Raw genomic sequence first — 21,239 nt, forward strand, 5'->3', positions numbered from 1 at the left:
CTTGGTTCATTATCACAGGGGGATAATATGGGGGCGGCCATAGCTGAGTGGTTAGTGAGCCAGAGGCCCTGGTTGTCCCAGGTACGATTCCAGGCAAGGCCAGCAATGTGTCGCTGTGTGTCCCTGAGCAAGACTCTTAACCCCTAATTGCTCCCTGAGCGCCACACAATGGCTGCTCACTTCTCCTAGTTGTTATAGGATGGGTAAAATGCAGAGGACAAATTTCACGTATGTGCAAATATACTGTGACAATAAATCCACAAGGCGTGGGGCCTATATTATTACTCTCCGCAGGAGAGTATTGTTTTCACTTTCTAAATATGACACACCGATTGGTCAAGCCTCACGTGACACGTGACAATACGGTGAAATACTGTATAAATACATGGCGTCACTTTGACAGTGTCTATGCCACTGTCAAAGTGAGGTAAGACAGGAACCATCACGAAATGGCTGCATGGCTGATACATAATTGGCAGATAGGACAGATAGGACACTTATATAGACAGGAGGAATATGACACTTACACAGACGGATAGGACACTTACAGTACACAGACAGGACGGATAGGACACTTATACAGACAGGACGGATAGGACACTTATACAGACATGACGGATAGGACACTTATACAGACAGGACGGATAGAACACTTACACAGACAGGACGGATAGGACACTTACACAGACAGGAGGGATATGACACTTACACAGACAGGACGGATAGGACACTTACAGTATACAGACAGGACGGATAGGACACTTACAGTATACAGACAGGACGGATAGGACACTTACAGTATACAGACAGGACGGATAGGACACTTACACAGACAGGACGGATAGGACACTTATACAGACAGGAGGGATAGGACACTTACACAGACAAGACGGATAGGACACTTATACAGACAGGACGGATCGGACACTTATACAGACAGGATGGATAGGACAGTTAGAACATAAGAATTAGAACATTCCCAACATTCCCAACACAAGTCTGGTAAGAGTGAGGTAAGACAGGAACAATCACGAAATGGTTGAGAAATGGCGGATACTGTAACAATTGGATTGGACACTTACACAGACAGGACGGATAGGACACTTACACAGACAGGACGGATAGGACACTTACATAGACAGGACGGATAGGACACTTATACAGACAGGAGGGATAGGACACTTATACAGACAGGACGGATAAGACACTTATACAGATAGAACATTCCCAACATTCCCAACAGCGGAGAGTTGTGCTCCGAGGAGCACTTTTTCTAGTTATTATTATTATTATTATTACAGAATCCGCAAACCTGGAAACCATAAAGTGATATCTGGACACTTTGGTAGTAAAACATCCTTGGGACCCTAAGTGTAAAATGTGTTAATCTAACTCGGACATACAGTAAGGGTCCCTTTGGTTCCTAACTATCAATCATTTAGCTGGGAACCCACTGGAACCTACTCAAGGGGGTGAACCACAGATCTAGATCACATGCGCACACACACCTGAAGCACGGCTGTTGTCTCTTGTTGTAGTTATCAATGATCCTGTCAGGAATCACCTTCCGAGTTTTCAACGTGATGGCAGAGATATCCTGCAGCTTTGCATGGACCTGATGCGCGTATGCATGAATGCATGTACAAACACGCACGCGCGCGCGCACACACACACACACACACACACACACACACACACACACACACACACACACACACACACACAATTACATATGTTCAATAGGGCTGGGCGATATGACTTCGAACCGATATCAAAATCTTTTCAAGCTTTTGCATCGTTTACAATTGATGAACGTTTATTAAAACAAAGCGTTGTGAGCTTGTAAGGCAAGGCTTTTTTTTATTTTTACACCACCATTCTATAACAAAACATATTACAAGGTTAAGTGGTTAATCAGACTAATCAATTTAATCGAATGATTATACAATAAATATGAACATTTTAAAAAGTTCAATATCTCTGCACCAATCAATGCCAAAACACAGTCATGGATTGGGCCTGCTGTGAGTTGGGAATGGCATATGTGGTGAATTTGGCATATCCCAAGGAACTCAAGTACACTTCCAGAAAGTCCTGCTGGAGCTTGATTGCTTAAAGCTGTCCTCAAAGGTAACCTGACTCTGCCTGATGGGGGCGACAAGCTTCTTGGATCTGGCAGCCAGGTTACCTCAAAGGTGCACAACCTAGAAAAAAAGCTGCTAGCTTAAGAAGGGTTCAGTCTATGTTTCCTCTTGGGGTTGGGGTTAAGGTTGATGAATCTGAGGCTCAGGGAACATACAAAACTTTTCAGTATTCAAATTCCAATCCTGAAAAGTAACAGTTTTGGACATTATGCGGTTTCCACCTGACAGCAACGATATTATACCTACAGTTATTACACTAAATGGTGTGCCGTGAGACAAGTCAGGGTGCCTTGGGATTCAGTTACAACCACACATTATTGCAATATGTACAGTACAACTACACACAAAGTTAGACATGTTTTATACTATATCAGTACTTTGTCCTAATTTCACAATACAGAGGCAAATGATATACGCTAAAAAATATGTTAACCACTTTCACCTCGACATCCCTATTTTGGGTATATGGTCCTATAGGTGAAAATGTTACGTGTATTTTTTCCTCACAAATTTTCAAAGATTATGAAAATAGCCAATCGCATCACTATGTGTTTTGAGCTTGTCTATTGGTTATTTTCCCTATTTCAAAAGTTTAAAGTATGAAATAGGGCCTAAGTGGTTAAATATTTGGTGTGACTTGGGGCAAAAAAATATGAAAACCACTGCTGGAGTTTTTATAGATGTGATTTTGCACCATCTATGGTGATCTTTAGAAGGGTCGGTCATCAAGAAAAGAAGGATTGTTGGGTGTTGGTTTGGAGGTATTGGAGGTATTGTAAAACTTAAAACCATGTAAATGCTTTAACTGCCACCTTGGAATTTATAATTCACAGTAATATTTGTGTTGATGTAAATATACCTGCAATATCATTCCACACAATTGTCCTACATTGTGTAAACCTGCTGTTGGGTATACATGGATAGTGGATAACCACGGCTTACATTTAGCATCATTAGATACATTTTATTTGGTTTTATGAAACATGGACAAGAAGTGCTCGTTTTAAGTAGTCTCTCCTGTGACCAGTATTTGACACGACACGTCAAAAGGGTTTTCTCTAGTGTTGATAAACTGGTTGGTCTTCATACGAGGGCTTTTCAGAATTTACAGTAGAGCTTTTCATTGATTGTAATTATTCAATTAAAAACAAAAAATAAAAAACATTCCCTATAGCTTAATCTGTATAAAAGTATAGATTGCTTGAATATATTTTAAATGTAATCATTACAATCAATGAAAAGTTCTCCTGTAAAATTCTAAAAATGTCTTAGTCTTGGTAAACTGTTGATGACTGTAAGATCTTGGTTTGTCTTTGTTTCTGGCTGGTTAAAGAGCTGGTGATTTGCTGACAGGAAGCTCAGGGGATCTGTTCATCCCTCAGCATTTGGCAGTAGAGGTGGCTCAAATTTTACGGCCCACTAAACAACTCATATCTGCTGATATGTGCAGAGCCTTTTTACAGGTGAACATCTAAGGTAAGGCTACAGGATATGATGGCATCCCTTGCCGTGTCCTCAGAGCATAAACAGACCAACTGGCGCCGACGGGAGTGTTTGATGGTATTTCAGGCTGTTGTTCTAGCAGGCTTCAAGATGTCCACCATTGTGCCTGTCCCCAAGGGGTGGCTGGTGGTGGTGCGGCCAGACGGGCCCCCAACTTGACGGCTCTCCAAACGAAGCCCAGTAGTGGTGGGGCGCGTGGTGCACCACTCAAAGGGAATACTGCGGGTCCGGGTGGTGGTAGGTCCTGAAGGAGTGTTATAAAAGTGTTGGAAAAAAAGCACAACATTCAATCACAACAATCAGTCAGTGTTGTAGTGTTTGCTCAGTAACAGGGGTCTCTCTAGCTCTAAAGTAAACAGAAATGCATTTTCAGGCTGGTATACAAACGTTTACAAAATAATTGTTTATTAAAAAACATATATTTTGCTCTTCACAAGAACAAATAAGTATATACATGCCAAGTATTGGTATAAAAATCAAGTTAGTGTAGTGTACAACTCTCCCAAATTAGTTTGTATGTGTATGGCATTTCAGGGCCCATGCCATCTTTTATTAAAACAGACATAAAAAGCTGAAAACAAAACAAACAAAGCCACATTAAACACATCACAATAAAACAGACCATAGACAGTAACAAAATATGAACACACTTGAAACAAAGGAATATATACCTTGTGCCCTTACCCAGCAGGGGGCTTGAACCTCTGTCAAGCAAACGTTTTTTTTTCTTCTGCTGCCTGCCAACAAACTTTGTCCCTCTGAGGTGACAGGTGAAATCAATGACTAATCAAAATCCCTTTCAAAATAAAAGACATACCACTGACACACAAATCCAATAGCAAAATAAAAGCACCTCAGATGAAACATAAAATCAGCATCAATGCAATACAACCTACAGATGAATGCACACAAAATACAAAAATAATTTGGTGTTCTGGGGTCATTTACAAGGATTATAAACATTGCAAAAGCTATAACAACCTGATAAACGGGTGTACCACACCTTTCTCTATTCATTGCTTCCTAAACTTTTTTGCTCAAGACGTTTGCAAGCTTGTGGAGCTGCTATTTTCACCACAAAAACGTTTTTTTTTTATTTATCTATGGATTTTTTTTTTTTTAATTTTATTTAAGAAATACTTTTGAAAAATGTTGGAATTGTTTTTAATTGATAAAGATGTGACTTTATTTAAACTTTTTTAAATCTTGTGAAAAATATGTCGGAAATGAAAAAAAGGGGGACATTTACTCACAACCCATAAAAATTGGTCCGTGGCCTAAACATGGTTCCCGACCCACTGTTGGGAAACAGTGCTCTAGTTGATCCTTGGTCATTTTTGACAATCCATTTCTGCCTGTGACATTTTTGTATTGTACGTATTTGATGCTATCATTTGTATAACTAAATAATGAGTAGAAGTCATCCAACTTGTGTTTGGTGGTTTTCTGGTAAGAGAATTAACATTTGATCTCATTCAGGTGTGTGGATATTTGCAGTGTAACCATTGGGTATGTTTTTTATGGTAGTTATTTATATTTTGTTTCTCTTTTCTACTCTGCACTGTAACTATACATTTTTACTTTTATGCATCCTAATTTAATTTAATAATTGTATTGTATTTCCTTTGCTTGGTGTTTTGTGTAAAGCACATTGAATTGCCTTGTTGAAATGTGCTCTACAAATAAAATTGCCTTTATACATAACAATGACTCAAGCAAAAGCATGGTCATTTTCTTGTGAAAATGGGTTCCATCAAAGGGCAAATTTCAACACCACTCGAGCAAGAACGTCGACCGGTTTCAACAACACAGTATTTATCAGGGTGTGGCTATAGAAGACTGTCACAGCAAGTTCATGCCCTTATACTCCCTGTGACCAAGGGGACCAATCACATCTGTACATCACAATTCGAGGCTAAGTACAATGCAATACAACAATTGGCCACATGTGAACATTTACAATATACAATACACAGCCTACAAATACCAATAAGACAAAAATCTTGGTCACAATATGAAACAAGGGCAGATGAGGCGATACACAACATAAGTGGAGTTACTGATGAATTATTTACATTTATAAGTTTCCATGATCTTGAGATCTTTGAATTATTTTTGTTGTGACACAGTGCAATCGTTACACGTGGTTTGCAGACATTAGGTGCCTGTTCAACCAATGGCCCTCTCTCTTAATTGGTAGATAACTCTGGGCAATAGATGCAAAAGCCATAAATCAGCACACATGGACAAAGTCAAATTGGAAGTACGACACACAGATATGGGCAGACAAATTTGGAATTGTAACGATAAAAATAAATAACCTTTTCATAAAAGAAACAGCTGCATCATAGGTGACAACACAACAACGTGGTGAGGGACTTAGTGATGTGGAGTGAGGTGAACTGCCTCCGGCTCAACTTGTAGTGTCCAAACTTTAAGTAGCCTACTTGCATTTCCTAGAAGACCCAACCCCAGGCCAAAATTCAGGCGTGTTGGTCTTTCTCCTTGGTAAGTGATGACAGTGTGAGTGTTCAAACGTATTCATTTATTGCTTTCTATCGTTACTGCGATTTTTTATTAGGGGGCGGGGGCATTCAGGTAATTGGTAAATATGTAATCTTTTTACACAATGAGCCGGCTATTTTTGTCTATTTTTTTCATTGGCCTGTTATAGCGCCACCAGGAGGCCGATGTTTGCTAAACAAATTTATTCTATATTACTCCTGATTTTGTCCAAACATCATGCAAATCGGTACACATTATCTCTATAGTCATGTGACCAAGACAGATATGTCGGATGTTTCATATTCCATCCTGATTGGCCAAGATTGGCTTCCAAAGTTTGCAGGAGTGGCCTGTTTGTACAAAATTTCTCAAATCATGATCACAGTGTCCGATTGCTGTTAAACTTTCCATACACATCCCCACTAGGCCAAGGAAGAAATACCACCCTACATTTATCAAATCAGCCTCATGGTGCCGCTATAACAGGCAGATTCACATTTTGGCCTACCACTCTTGATCTGTAGGTAATACAATCAACATCTTTCCTATCCTATGACTGCAAACAGGTTAAAGAAAATTAAATGCCATTGACAATGCACACTTCTTGCAGGGAGACAGTGTGTACGTTGAGGAACTTGAAGTCCCTGGCCCTCTCCACTGAAACCCTGCCAATGTAGATGGGGGTGTGCTACCTTCTCTGCTTCCTAGTCAGCGATCAGTTCCATGGTCTTCTTAATGTTGGAGGTGAGGTTGTTCTCATTAGACCACTGTGTCAGTGATCTGAAGAACCTTTCCCTGTAGGCCGTGTCGCTGTTGATGATCAGGCACATCACTGGCATGTTGTCAGCATACTTGATGATGACGCAGGAGCTGTGTGTGTGGCGTGCAGGAAATAGAGGAGAGGGCTCAGCATGCAGTCCTGAGGGGCTCTGGTGTTGAGGATCAGTGGTTCTGATGTGATGTTGTCCATTATCTCCACTTGGTGACGACCAGACAGGAAGTCCAGTAACTAGCTGCATATTGTCTAGTTCAGGACCAGATCCTGGATTTTGGTGTCAAGTTTTAATACCACTCTCAGAGTAGTACTCTTTAGCAACATGGTATACAATATACTGTACCACTTTTCGATCACAGTGCTGCTGCCACAAAAACATTCGTACAAAAAGGTTACTCCCCTCCAGGTGAGAAAGGGCAGTGTGAAGAGCCATAGCAATTGCATCTGTTTTGCTGATATGCAAATTGCCAAGGGTGGTAGGTAACGTTGAACAAATGAAGCCCTTCACCAATTATCTCTCAAAGCATTTACTGACAATTGAGGTGATCATTGAGACATGTTACCTTGAGCTGCTTGGGGACGCAAACGGCCTTTTGGCATGTAGTTGAAGGCGCAAGGGGGCGGGGGCGGGTGGGGAGAGAGTCAGCGCACTGAAGTCAAGGCACAGACTACTGTGATGTTGACAGACAATACACGGATACACGCTTATGAGAAACAACAAAAATAATAATAATGCATTTGTGCAAGATGAGGATAAATGAAACATTCAGTCTAAATGTCCAGTAATTCGCAACTACCACTACTTTTGTATTTGAAACTTTACATTTCTCTAAATATTATAAACTTTCAGGACAGCGTAATACAAATATAATTTATGAAAAGGCTACTATAATAGGCTACAGTGAAGTCGGACTGAATGACTGAAACGTTTTTTCTTTTTTAACTCTCTTGGTGATTATCTGGCACAGTAGGCTAGTTGTGAATTATCAAACTGGACATTTAGACTGAATGTTTCATTTATCCTCATCTTGCGCTAATGCACGCAACTGTTTTGCCAGGTTTTATTTTTGTTGTTTCTCATAAGCGTGCATCCGTTGTCTGTCAACAACACAGTAGTCTGTGCCTTGACTTCAGTGCGCTGACTCTCTCCCCACCCGCCCCCCTGCGCCTTCAACTACATGCCAAAAGGCCGTTCGCACACCTCCCACCCTTCTCCTTTATCCCCGGCCATTGCCCCCCCCTACCAAGCGCAACCGGCCCAACACCTCCTCCACCGGTCCAACTGCCCTGGCGCTTACCCATCCCGGTGGTAAAGGTCAAGCTCGAAGTAGAGTTTGAATTTAAACCATAAATTAAGTAAGTCATTATCTTGTGTTCTTGTATTTGGGATTTGGGGTAGCCTACAGTATATACATTGTCTCATGTAGTTATTTTCCGTTGAACACACTAGCTTAGTAAATGTATTGCGCATCATTATTAACTTTTTTTGTAAATTGGCATCCCACAGATCAGTATGGAGAGGCACCAACTGAATTGGAGTTTTCCTTGGCCACGGTACGTTTGGACACTTATATGCATTGTCACAACCTGAACCACCCTGAAAATACATTTGTTTACTTAAACCTACCCCATAAATTTTAACTTTTTTGAACATTCCTTCAGGATCCTAAATGGAACCTAAATGGCAGTTCCTTGATGGTAAAACGACATGGCCCAAAAGTCTTGTTTCTAGTTTCATAGACCAACGACATGGCTTAAAACTTTGAAAGACATGACACCCACATGACACCGTCATATCTCAGACCTTCCAAAGACAGAATCCAAAGATCAGAATCTTCAGCCCTCTGGTACCGCTTTGACATGTTTCCCCAGACAGCCTTCTTAAGGGTGGATGCAAACACTGAGTCTCCCTCTTTAACAGTGTAATGCGTCTCAAGCTTCTTAAGAATTGGTAAGATCTGACCGCATGTAGGGCTCTTTTCGGATGACACACAGAGTGTGGAGGTATATAACACTTTCATCAGTTGAATGAACTCCTCTGCCTTTCTGAAATCCTCCTCTGTCAATCTAGCAAGCCGGTCCCTCTCCATTGGCTTCCTCACGCGCTGATCCAAGCTGACTGCCTGAATTGCCGGATACTGTTCAACGAATCGTTCTACCATCTGGTAGAGGGAATTCCAACGAGTCTTCACATCAAGGATGAGAGCATGTTTAGGCCGCCCTGCAGTATGATGATGACACAACAAGAAAATCACAGGACATTAGATTGTTTACTTTATTTTTATTATTTTTATTTTCAACAGTATGTAATACATGTGCATTGTTTGTTGTTGAGTATTGTCAAAGCAAAGGTGAACGTTTTTTGACAGACAATAAAGCAATTAATAAATATAAGATCAACTTTTTATATTCTGTAGAAGTAGCCTCGTTATAGTGTATGAGATTCATGTTATATTATTGCATTGTGCACACATAAAAACAAATGTGTATATATTAACATAAGACATGAATTAGTTGAAGTGAAGTGAGTGACTGAGGAATGCTTACCTAGGATGTGTTGTTTCTCCTTGAGCACAACCTTTTCCATAGATGACCTCTTCATCCAGACGACGACATCCCTGATCCTGGCTATCCATTTGGCCACTGATCCAAGAGCACAGACACTCTGTGCTCCAAGATTAAGAGTGTGTGCAAAACAGCCTAGCTTTCTGAATTGTAGTTTTTTATGGCTACTGTTTGCTGCATTATCAACAGTGACAGCAACAATTTTATCAAGGATGCCAAATTCTTGCAAAATGTCACTAATCTCTTCAGCCACTACTACTCCTGTTTGTGCTCTATAGACTGCTTTTGTCTGGAGTACTTTCTGTCTCATCTTTCCCTCCATGACATAGTGTGCAGTCACTGTAAGATAATGGTCTTGGGACAAGCTTGTCCAGCCATCACTGGTTATGGCTACATTGCTGACCTCACTAAGCTCAGATATGATATTTGACTTTTCCACATTGTACCAGGCAGGAATCAGATGAGTTGACAAAGTATCTCTGGAGGGAGGTGTGTAGATGGGATTTAGGGCCTTGGTCATCTCCCTGAAAATATAGTTTCAACAACATTACATAACAGTACTGTATAGGTTTTCTGGTATAAAACGTTTTACTATATTTATCAGAATCAATAATACTGCAAGGTAAAAATACAATAGAAATACAGTAGAAATATAACTAAGTCTGGAATTTAAAATTTACTTGAGTAAAAGTACAAAAGTATTGCCATCAAATTGTGCTTAAAGTACCAAAAGTAGAAAATATTCATTATGCAGAATGTCCCATTTTACAAGTTTTCAAATGTATAAAAAATCTTTTGAAAATAGCCGATCTACAAGCTCACAATGCAGGCATTGTGCGCTTGTAGATCGGCTATTTTCAAGTGGCCAAAATGTATATAGGGCTTAAGTGGTTAATGAATGTTTTGTAAAAAATAATCTAAATCTACAAAGTAACTAATAACTCAAGTTTTCAAATAATTGTAGTGGAGTAAAAGTACAATATTTGCCTCTACAATTTTTGCGCCTACAGTACTTGAGTAAATGTACTTAGTTACTTTACACCGCTGATATTTATGATGGAAATAGGCAACGTTTCTTCAACCTACCTGAATGACGGGGACTCAACAACTGAAAAGGGATGTAGTCCTTTGACCACAAACCACTCGGTGACATTCCTCAGTTTTTTCTATTGTCATTGTCGGCTTCTTTTTTTTCGCCTTTGTAAACGGGGTCTCCGTCTCACTTACCTCTGAGTCGGTGGTCTCTACTGGGGCTGCTGGTGGTGAGGTGCTAATGTTGCTAGTGCTACTTAGTAGCAGCAGTGGCACTTGCTGGTGTTGACCAGCCAGCCCCAGCGTGTGTCTGAGCCACGGGTGCTTTGGTCGGAGGAGACCGCAGCACATCAAACACCGTACACTCTTTCAGTTTAATGCCATGCTGCAGTAAATGTTTCAGCATACCAGACGTACAACCTGTCTTGGCACTTATCAACTTTCCACAAGAATTGCACTTTCACATTTCATGGGGTTCTCTTTTGAAGTGAAGCCACACTTTGGAGCGTTTGCCACGATCCATGTTGTTGTTGCTCGAGTCACTCACATTTCATGCTGCGGTGCGGCTGGTCAGCACCGGTGTGTGTGTGTGTGTGTGTGTGTGTGTGTGTGTGTGTGTGTGTGTGTGTGTGTGTGTGTGTGTTTGTGTGCGCGCAGTGTAAATACATCATGTAGTCACGCCTCATGTGCGGTCAAGTTAGACAGGTCCTGACAGATAATCAAATATATGCCATTGTTTGAACGGTTATTAGCGCGTCTAGGAAGAAAAAAAAGAAAAAAGGAAAAACACAGCGCGTCCAGGAACCGATATGCAGAACCGAAAGTGAATTATTTGTTTGGGTATCCGGTACCGACTATTTCTTTATCGGTTCCTGCTTGGAACCGTATTTCGGTACCCAACCCTAGTGGAGTTGGATCGAGCCTAAATAAGCCTTCAGCAGTATCCACATCAGCATAACATAAGGGCAAAGAGAAAACGTGTATTATAACAGTACCCGTTTTGGAGTTGTATGGAGGCTTGAGCTGTGTGGAGCTGAATGGAGACAGCAGCTGTTTGTTGTTGCATGGAGTCTGGAGCTGTCAAAAATCAAGGTTTATTTGTCACTACTTATGCATGTACTGTACAAGAAGCTAAATCCCATTTTGTGAGGTCCTCAAAGTACTATGCTACAACAATAATGAAATTAATAATTAAAAGCAACATAAGGGCAGAGTGCAAGTATTAATAATAGTACCTGTTTGGGGTTGCATGGAGCCTGGCGCTGAGTGGAGCCCTTTGGTGTTGCATGGAGTCTGGCACTGTCAAGAATCAGGAAGATTTATTTGTCACTGCTCATAATTTACAAAAAGACATTAATTTGAAACGTCTTGTGAGCGGAAGGTCTCACATCTTTGCCGGTTTCTGCCATAATACAGAAAGGTCAGAGGGTACTGTGTGCACTCTAACATAACCCAACTAAACAAATGGAAGCACCACCTTGTGGCGATATTTGGCATGAAAGTAACAGTACCCCATTTATTAACTGACTGTTACAATGTGATGAATTACAGGTGTTCTGACAGCTTAATCCATTAAGACCGGGAACACATCAGTGTCGTTTTAAGATTTCTTTGGCTATTCAAAAATAGCAGATATACAAGCTCATAGCGCGGCACTAAGATCTGCCATTTTTGAAAAATCTTGAAAATGTGTGCAAATCTTTGAATGTATTTTTTTAAGCTAACATTTGTAACTCAAACTTTTGAGAATAAGGATAAGGATAAGGATACACAAATGCGTTCCCGGTCATGTCAGCTAAAAGCAAGCCATCATCAGTATGATGTTGATAATGGCTTATAGCTGAAACAACAATTGTATAGCCTACATTATTTACAAACTAGGCCTAGGGTTGCACATACATACATACATATACAATACATACATACATACATATACACATATATATTTACACACATATATATATATATATATATATATATATATATATATATATATATATATATATATACATATACATATACATATACATATACATATACATATATATATACATATACATATATATATATATATATATACACACACACACATACACACACATATATATATATACATATACATATTTAAAAAATCTATCTATATATAAAATATATATATAAAAAAACACACACACACACACACACACACACACACACACACACACACACACACACACACACACACACACACACACACACACACACACACACACACACACACACACACACAGTATATATACATACACATTATATACTCTTTTTGGATTGGAACACATTTTCACATTGATACACATTTTCTTGTAAGTCAGTCACTCATCTCACCCTGGTGATTTGTTCACATCTACCATCTAGTGTTCCATATATGAACTGCACCTTTGATAAAGAATTGCTGTAGGGAGACAGCAGTCACAGCTGTTACCCTGAAACCAGGGTTGCATTGCTCATGGGACGGCCTTGCACGCCGTGCAATAACCTATTTGAACAGGAGCACGCACAGGTACATGCATAGTTTTAAAACAACTTTAAATTCACACCTCAATAAAGTTTACAAAGGCTCCCGACTCACACCAGGTGAATTAACATAGGAATGAGCCTAGATGCATATCAATTGTCCATTGTGTGACCTGTAGTGTCGGCGTTAAGCGACGTGCGCGTCAAATAAACGCGTAAAATAAAGTGCAACCACGTTCTAATTCAGCAATGCAACACTGCCTGAAACTTTAATAAACCAAAATGACTACTGACAGCTACCTAACAGCTGAACTCAACAGCCTGTTATAATTTGGGATGCAGCTGGGCTCAGATTCAGGTGCCTACCCAATCCACTCATTGAACTCCACAGCGATGGGCACGGTGGCACTGAGGAGAATGATGCCAACGTGTTCAGGACACTGGACATATCAAGAAGGTTCAGTTTGTTGTTAAGCTTGAAACCATTATGTTTATCGAATCAACGTGTCAATCCCCTAAGGATCTTCATAAGCTAGTTTGACTGTTACTATTGTCCACCATACAGATGGATAAAAGAACCATTTGTTAATTCAAATAAATCCCAGATTGGAGCTTTAATAACAATGTAGCAGAAGAGTTCCTGGGTGTTGCGGTCCAGTGTAACAGTCTGAAGTCCTGATAAATGTTATGCTCTGAGTCTGAACACACAGTCTAGCCAGGACAGTGAATGAATAATTATTAATATAGTGACTTTTCAACACACTGAATCAAATGGTCGTCCCTTACCTCTGCATCGTTGATGTAGTGAACCTCATCAAAGATTACCCACTCGAAGTCTCTGAGCCGTTGTAAAGCATTGACCAGACAACACAGAGACAATCTAGACGGCCTTCCAATAACATCTGTACAAACATACATCATGCCAATGTGTTCTGAATGAAGATAAATCACTACATTGTTTAACAGTCTGTTCTGCGTTTAAAGATGAATGAAATGTACTTCCTTTTTCCCCACCAAACTGTGTACAGGCTTTTTGTTTGAAATCATCAACCAGGCAGACTATCAGGTTGATTCTAACAGTCATTTCAAAATGGGGGTTTCAGCAGTGAGAATGTTTTTTCCAATCACCTTTAGTCAAATTCCAGAGCTTACATTTTTTAACCTTGCATGAAAAATGAACTTATTTGTCAACCAGTACTGTATGTCATTTGTCATGAACAAACAGCTCTTACTTGGTTTTGAACATGTCTAAAAAATGTCTAAACATAACTTGAGCTATTTAACTGAATAATGCAATTGAATGTCTATAGGTGAAAATGGCTGTCATTTATTAATAATTGTGGATTGGGAAATATTCTGACATGCATTTGGAGCAGCTTTTTGTGTTGACGCTTGCCCTCCCACGGACACGCATTGGCAAAATGTAGATATGGCCACAGTTTATTTGACTCTTCTCTCACAGGACCAACAGTATCAAAGCGATAAATCTAAAGACTATAATGAGGAAATACAACCTTGTCTCTCTCTCTCTCTCTCTCTCTCACACACACACACACACACACACACACACACACACACACACACACACACACACACACACACACACACACACACACACACACACACACACACACACACACACGTAATTCATGTGACTGTACAAACCTAAGTTATCAGATCAGTTGTTTACCTTGAATGCTGAATTAGGAATGGGCTTATGGAAGTCAGGGCAGGGGGGAGGTGATATCTACAGGTATAGCCCATTTGATATCTACAGGTATAGCCCATTTCTTCTTTTTCTCCGGGACCTCTATTGGCTTGGACACGTCCCTCTCCTTTGATGTCGAGGGGGGCAACACAGCATCCTGCAAATGGAACAATACAACTGAATTTCAATGTCAAACATATTATTTGAGAAGATTGTTAGAGGTCATGTTACGGTACTATCACATGAACTGTTTTTCTCTTGTCCTTTGAGAAATTATTTCTGATGAGACCCATTTTCCTTTCCTACTGTATGTCATACTAACCACTTGCCCTAAATAGTCTGCTTTGTCGTACAACTAATAGCGAAAATAGCCGATCTACAAGCTCTTCTGAAAGTTGTCACCTATAATGACAAGCCCAAAATAGGGATGCAAGGTTGAAAGTGGTTCAAACCACATTTTGATATCAGTGTGTGTTCTTGTCTCTAGGTTCTTATCCCATCCATCACAGCCTAAGAAGGAGAATCCAGCATGTGTTTATGACAGAAGCTTAATTTCCTTAGTCTTCCAAGCGGTCTGTTCTCGATATTTCCATTGGACCACAATGGAAACAAGCTACGGCTTTTTTTGTGTATAGTCCATGTTTTCCTAATGAATGACATTGTGATTTTTTTTAAACTGCCAATAAAGTATCCCATCTACCTATCTATCTAGTTTCTGCATTTCACAATTTTCTTGGGTTTTGGAGATGATTCAAATGTGTTTTTGTGTTTTCTTTTTTCAGGGACAGCAGCAGGGCTTGTGGGGGAGGAGAAGGACAAAGGCCGAGTTCAATACATATATAAAATTCATATTAACCCAAATACCTTCTATATAGCCTCTACCTTAATCAAAGTCTCACAAAGGAGGAACTTAAATTTGACCTACAATTTATCCCTCTCCAAAGAGCACCTAGTTTGGATTAATCACATAATATCCTACTATAATTCTAGTAACCTCTGTAGTGGTGAGTAGGTGAGTAGGTGAGTACGTGAAGATACCCGGTTCTCCTCACTGGCTGGACCAATTGCTCTGATTTTGCACACAGCCATTGACCATTACCATCTGAACTTAACTGTGAAGCCCGTTTTTCAAATTCAGCAAATCTCAGCTTCTTATTAGCGCTTATGTGTCAAACAATAGGAGATAACGTTGCCAGGTTTCGCGCGTGAAACAAGCAGCAAGGTCTATGAAAACAACGCCAAACGAAGCAAGCCCTACAAGCAACAAGGTCTATGAAAAGAAGGCCAAACGAAGCGAACGAAGCGCCTTCACACATATACATTGCCTCTTGGAAAACAGCCGATCTACAAGCTCAGAACGCGTACCCACACCCACCTGCACTTTCACAAACAACGCCAAAACACACTACCACCAATATTGGCCCTAAAACGCTTACAATAAGCGAACATGGCAACACCGACACAGAGCGAGAGAGAAACACGCCCCGTGCTGCGTGTGTGTGTGTGTGTGTGTGTGTGTGTGTGTGTGTGTGTGTGTGTGTGTGTGTGTGTGTGTGTGTGTGTGGGGGGGGGGGGGGGGGACCGGTCCGCGGCCTATATGCGTGTCAACGCATACACGGCTCGAGGGAGGGAGAGAGCGACAGCGTGGGAGAGAGAGAGAGAGAGAGAGAGAGAGAGAGAGAGAGAGAGAGAGAGAGAGAGAGAGAGATACAGAGATACAGAGAGATACAGAGAGAGAGAGGGGTATAGACAGATAGAGAGAGGGGGAGAGAGAGGACAGAACAGCCTCCGTGCTGTGTGTGTGTGTGTGTGTGTGTGTGTGTGTGTGTGTGTGTGTGTGTGTGTGTGTGTGTGTGTGTGTGTGTGTGTGTGTGTGTGTGTGTGTGTGTAAGCGAGCGTATGCGTGGTGCGTACAGCGCGTTTGTTTAGATCCAAGTGATCTTGGTGATCCAAGTGATCTTCTGCGTTCGTTTTGGCGATTTAGTAAAAAATGCGGCCATGGAAGAAAGGTGTGAGAAGAAGATTTTGCACACAAATTTAACAAACCGCTCTTGTACGCCACTGTCTGTTATGTAATGAAGAACAATCGATAACTGTGCAGCATTGCTCACATCAGATGTTTCGTCCAGCATTAGAGCTACAAATGATGCTTTATTTATTTCTTCTTAAATGGCATCCATCACATCACCAACAGCACTTATCAAGTCGTTCTGTATTTGACTTGAGGTTCCAATAAACACTTTGGTAGTGGTCAGATGGTAGTGCAAATCTGGATCATATTCTGCTAAGTATGATAAAATCTACAGGTAATTACCGCGATTCAATGATGTCCTGCTCTCATCATGTAATATATGGCCCCTAGCCCCATTTAGTACCTCTCCCTCCGCTATGTAGCTCCGAGATGGAGCGTGCGTGTGGTGTGTATTTGGAGCGTGCGTGGGGTGTGTATTTGGAGCGTGCGTGGGGTGTGTATTTGGAGCGTGCGTGGGGTGTGTATTTGGAGCGTGCGTGGGGTGTGTATTTGGAGCGTGCGTGGGGTGGGTATTTGGAGCGTGCGTGGGGTGGGTATTTGGAGCGTGCGTGGGGTGGGTATTTGGTGCGTGCGTGGGGTGTGTATTTGGAGCGTGCGTGGGGTGTGTATTTGGAGCGTGCGTGGGGTGGGTATTTCGAGCGTGCGTGGGGTGGGTATTTCGAGCGTGCGTGGGGTGGGTATTTCGAGCGTGCGTGGGGTGGGTATTTGGAGCGTGCGTGGGGTGGGTATTTGGAGCGTGCGTGGGGTGGGTATTTGGAGCGTGCGTGGGGTGGGTATCTGGAGCGTGCGTGGGGTGGGTATCTGGAGCGTGCGTGGGGTGTGTATCTGGAGCGTGCGTGGGGTGTGTATCTGGAGCGTGCGTGGGGTGTGTATCTGGAGCGTGCGTGGGGTGTGTATTTGGAGCGTGCGTGGGGTGTGTATCTGGAGCGTGCGTGGGGTGTGTATCTGGAGCGTGCGTGGGGTGTGTATCTGGAGCGTGCGTGGGGTGTGTATCTGGAGCGTGCGTGGGGTGTGTATTTGGAGCGTGCGTGGGGTGTGTATTTGGAGCGTGCGTGGGGTGTGTATTTGGAGCGTGCGTGGGGTGGGTATTTGGGGCGTGCGTGGGGTGGGTATTTGGGGCGTGCGTGGGGTGTGTATTTGGAGCGTGCGTGGGGTGGGTATTTGGGGCGTGCGTGGGGTGGGTATTTGGGGCGTGCGTGGGGTGGGTATTTGGGGCGTGCGTGGGGTGGGTATTTGGGGCGTGCGTGGGGTGGGTATTTGGGGCGTGCGTGGGGTGGGTATTTGGGGCGTGCGTGGGGTGGGTATTTGGGGCGTGCGTGGGGTGGGTATTTGGGGCGTGCGTGGGGTGGGTATTTGGGGCGTGCGTGGGGTGGGTATTTGGAGCGTGCGTGGGGTGGGTATTTGGAGCGTGCGTGGGGTGGGTATTTGGAGCGTGCGTGGGGTGTGTATTTGGAGCGTGCGTGGGGTGGGTATTTGGAGCGTGCGTGGGGTGGAGCGTGCGTGAGGTGGGTATTTGGTGGGGTGGGTATTTGGTGGGGTGGGTATTTGGAGCGTGCGTGGGGTGGGTATTTGGAGCGTGCGTGGGGTGGGTATTTGGAGCGTGCGTGGGGTGGAGCGTGCGTGGGGTGGGTATTTGGTGGGGTGGGTATTTGGTGGGGTGGGTATTTGGTGGGGTGGGTATTTGGGGCGTGCGTGGGGTGGGTATTTGGGGCGTGCGTGGGGTGGGTATTTGGGGCGTGCGTGGGGTGGGTATTTGGGGCGTGCGTGGGGTGGGTATTTGGGGCGTGCGTGGGGTGGGTATTTGGGGCGTGCGTGGGGTGGGTATTTGGGGCGTGCGTGGGGTGGGTATTTGGGGCGTGCGTGGGGTGGGTATTTGGGGCGTGCGTGGGGTGGGTATTTGGGGCGTGCGTGGGGTGGGTATTTGGGGCGTGCGTGGGGTGGGTATTTGGGGCGTGCGTGGGGTGGGTATTTGGGGCGTGCGTGGGGTGGGTATTTGGGGCGTGCGTGGGGTGGGTATTTGGGGCGTGCGTGGGGTGGGTATTTGGGGCGTGCGTGGGGTGGGTATTTGGAGCGTACGTGGGGTGGGTATTTGGAGCGTGCGTGGGGTGGGTATTTGGAGCGTGCGTACGCCCCAAATACCCACCCCACGCACGCCCCAAATACCCAAATACCCACCCCCAAATACCCACCCCACGCACCCCACGTGGGGCGTGCGTGGGGTGGGTATTTGGGGCGTGCGTGGGGTGGGTATTTGGGGCGTGCGTGGGGTGGGTATTTGGGGCGTGCGTGGGGTGGGTATTTGGGGCGTGCGTGGGGTGGGTATTTGGGGCGTGCGTGGGGTGGGTATTTGGGGCGTGCGTGGGGTGGGTATTTGGGGCGTGCGTGGGGTGGGTATTTGGGGCGTGCGTGGGGTGGGTATTTGGGGCGTGCGTGGGGTGGGTATTTGGGGCGTGCGTGGGGTGGGTATTTGGGGCGTGCGTGGGGTGGGTATTTGGGGCGTGCGTGGGGTGGGTATTTGGGGCGTGCGTGGGGTGGGTATTTGGGGCGTGGGGTGGGTATTTGGGGCGTGCGTGGGGTGGGTATTTGGGGCGTGCGTGGGGTGGGTATTTGGGGCGTGGGGTGGGTATTTGGGGCGTGCGTGGGGTGGGTATTTGGGGCGTGCGTGGGGTGGGTATTTGGGGCGTGCGTGGGGTGGGTATTTGGGGCGTGCGTGGGGTGGGTATTTGGGGCGTGGGGTGGGTATTTGGGGCGTGCGTGGGGTGGGTATTTGGGGCGTGCGTGGGGTGGGTATTTGGGGCGTGCGTGGGGTGGGTATTTGGGGCGTGCGTGGGGTGGGTATTTGGGGCGTGGGGTGGGTATTTGGGGCGTGCGTGGGGTGGGTATTTGGGGCGTGCGTGGGGTGGGTATTTGGGGCGTGCGTGGGGTGGGTATTTGGGGCGTGCGTGGGGTGGGTATTTGGGGCGTGCGTGGGGTGGGTATTTGGGGCGTGCGTGGGGTGGGTATTTGGGGCGTGCGTGGGATGGGTATTTGGGGCGTGTGTGGGGTGGGTATTTGGGGCGTGCGTGGGGTGGGTATTTGGGGCGTGCGTGGGGTGGGTATTTGGGGCGTGCGTGGGGTGGGTATTTGGGGCGTGCGTGGGGTGGGTATTTGGGGCGTGCGTGGGGTGGGTATTTGGGGCGTGCGTGGGGTGGGTATTTGGGGCGTGCGTGGGGTGGGTATTTGGGGCGTGCGTGGGGTGGGTATTTGGGGCGTGCTTGGGGTGGGTATTTGGGGCGTGGGGTGGGTATTTGGGGCGTGCTTGGGGTGGGTATTTGGGGCGTGCGTGGGGTGGGTATTTGGGGCGTGCGTGGGGTGGGCATTTGGGGCGTGCGTGGGGTGGGTATTTGGGGCGTGCGTGGGGTGGGTATTTGGGGCGTGCGTGGGGTGGGTATTTGGGGCGTGCGTGGGGTGGGTATTTGGGGCGTGCGTGGGGTGGGTATTTGGGGCGTGGGGTGGGTATTTGGGGCTTGCGTGGGGTGGGTATTTGGGGCGTGCGTGGGGTGGGTATTTGGGGCGTGGGGTGGGTATTTGGGGCGTGCGTGGGGTGGGTATTTGGGGCGTGCGTGGGGTGGGTATTTGGGGCGTGCGTGGGGTGGGTATTTGGGGCGTGCGTGGGGTGGGTATTTGGGGCGTGCGTGGGGTGGGTATTTGGGGCGTGGGGTGGGTATTTGGGGCGTGCGTGGGGTGGGTATTTGGGGCGTGCGTGGGGTGGGTATTTGGGGCGTGCGTGGGGTGGGTATTTGGGGCGTGGGGTGGGTATTTGGGGCGTGCGTGGGGTGGGTATTTGGGGCGTGCGTGGGGTGGGTATTTGGGGCGTGGGGTGGGTATTTGGGGCGTGCGTGGGGTGGGTATTTGGGGCGTGCGTGGGGTGGGTATTTGGGGCGTGCGTGGGGTGGGTATTTGGGGCGTGCGTGGGGTGGGTATTTGGGGCGTGGGGTGGGTATTTGGGGCGTGCGTGGGGTGGGTATTTGGGGCGTGCGTGGGGTGGGTATTTGGGGCGTGCGTGGGGTGGGTATTTGGGGCGTGCGTGGGGTGGGTATTTGGGGCGTGCGTGGGGTGGGTATTTGGGGCGTGCGTGGGGTGGGTATTTGGGGCGTGCGTGGGGTGGGTATTTGGGGCGTGCGTGTGGTGGGTATTTGGGGCGTGCGTGGGGTGGGTATTTGGGGCGTGCGTGGGGTGGGTATTTGGGGCGTGCGTGGGGTGGGTATTTGGGGCGTGCGTGGGGTGGGTATTTGGGGCGTGCGTGGGGTGGGTATTTGGGGCGTGCGTGGGGTGGGTATTTGGGGCGTGCGTGGGGTGGGTATTTGGGGCGTGCGTGGGGTGGGTATTTGGGGCGTGCGTGGGGTGGGTATTTGGGGCGTGCGTGGGGTGGGTATTTGGGGCGTGCGTGGGTGGGTATTTGGGGCGTGCGTGGGGTGGGTATTTGGGGCGTGCGTGGGGTGGGTA

The sequence above is a fragment of the Gymnoscopelus microlampas genome (assembly GCF_963454915.1).
Source record: "Gymnoscopelus microlampas genome assembly, chromosome: 7".
Taxonomy (NCBI): Eukaryota; Metazoa; Chordata; class Actinopteri; order Myctophiformes; family Myctophidae; genus Gymnoscopelus; species Gymnoscopelus microlampas.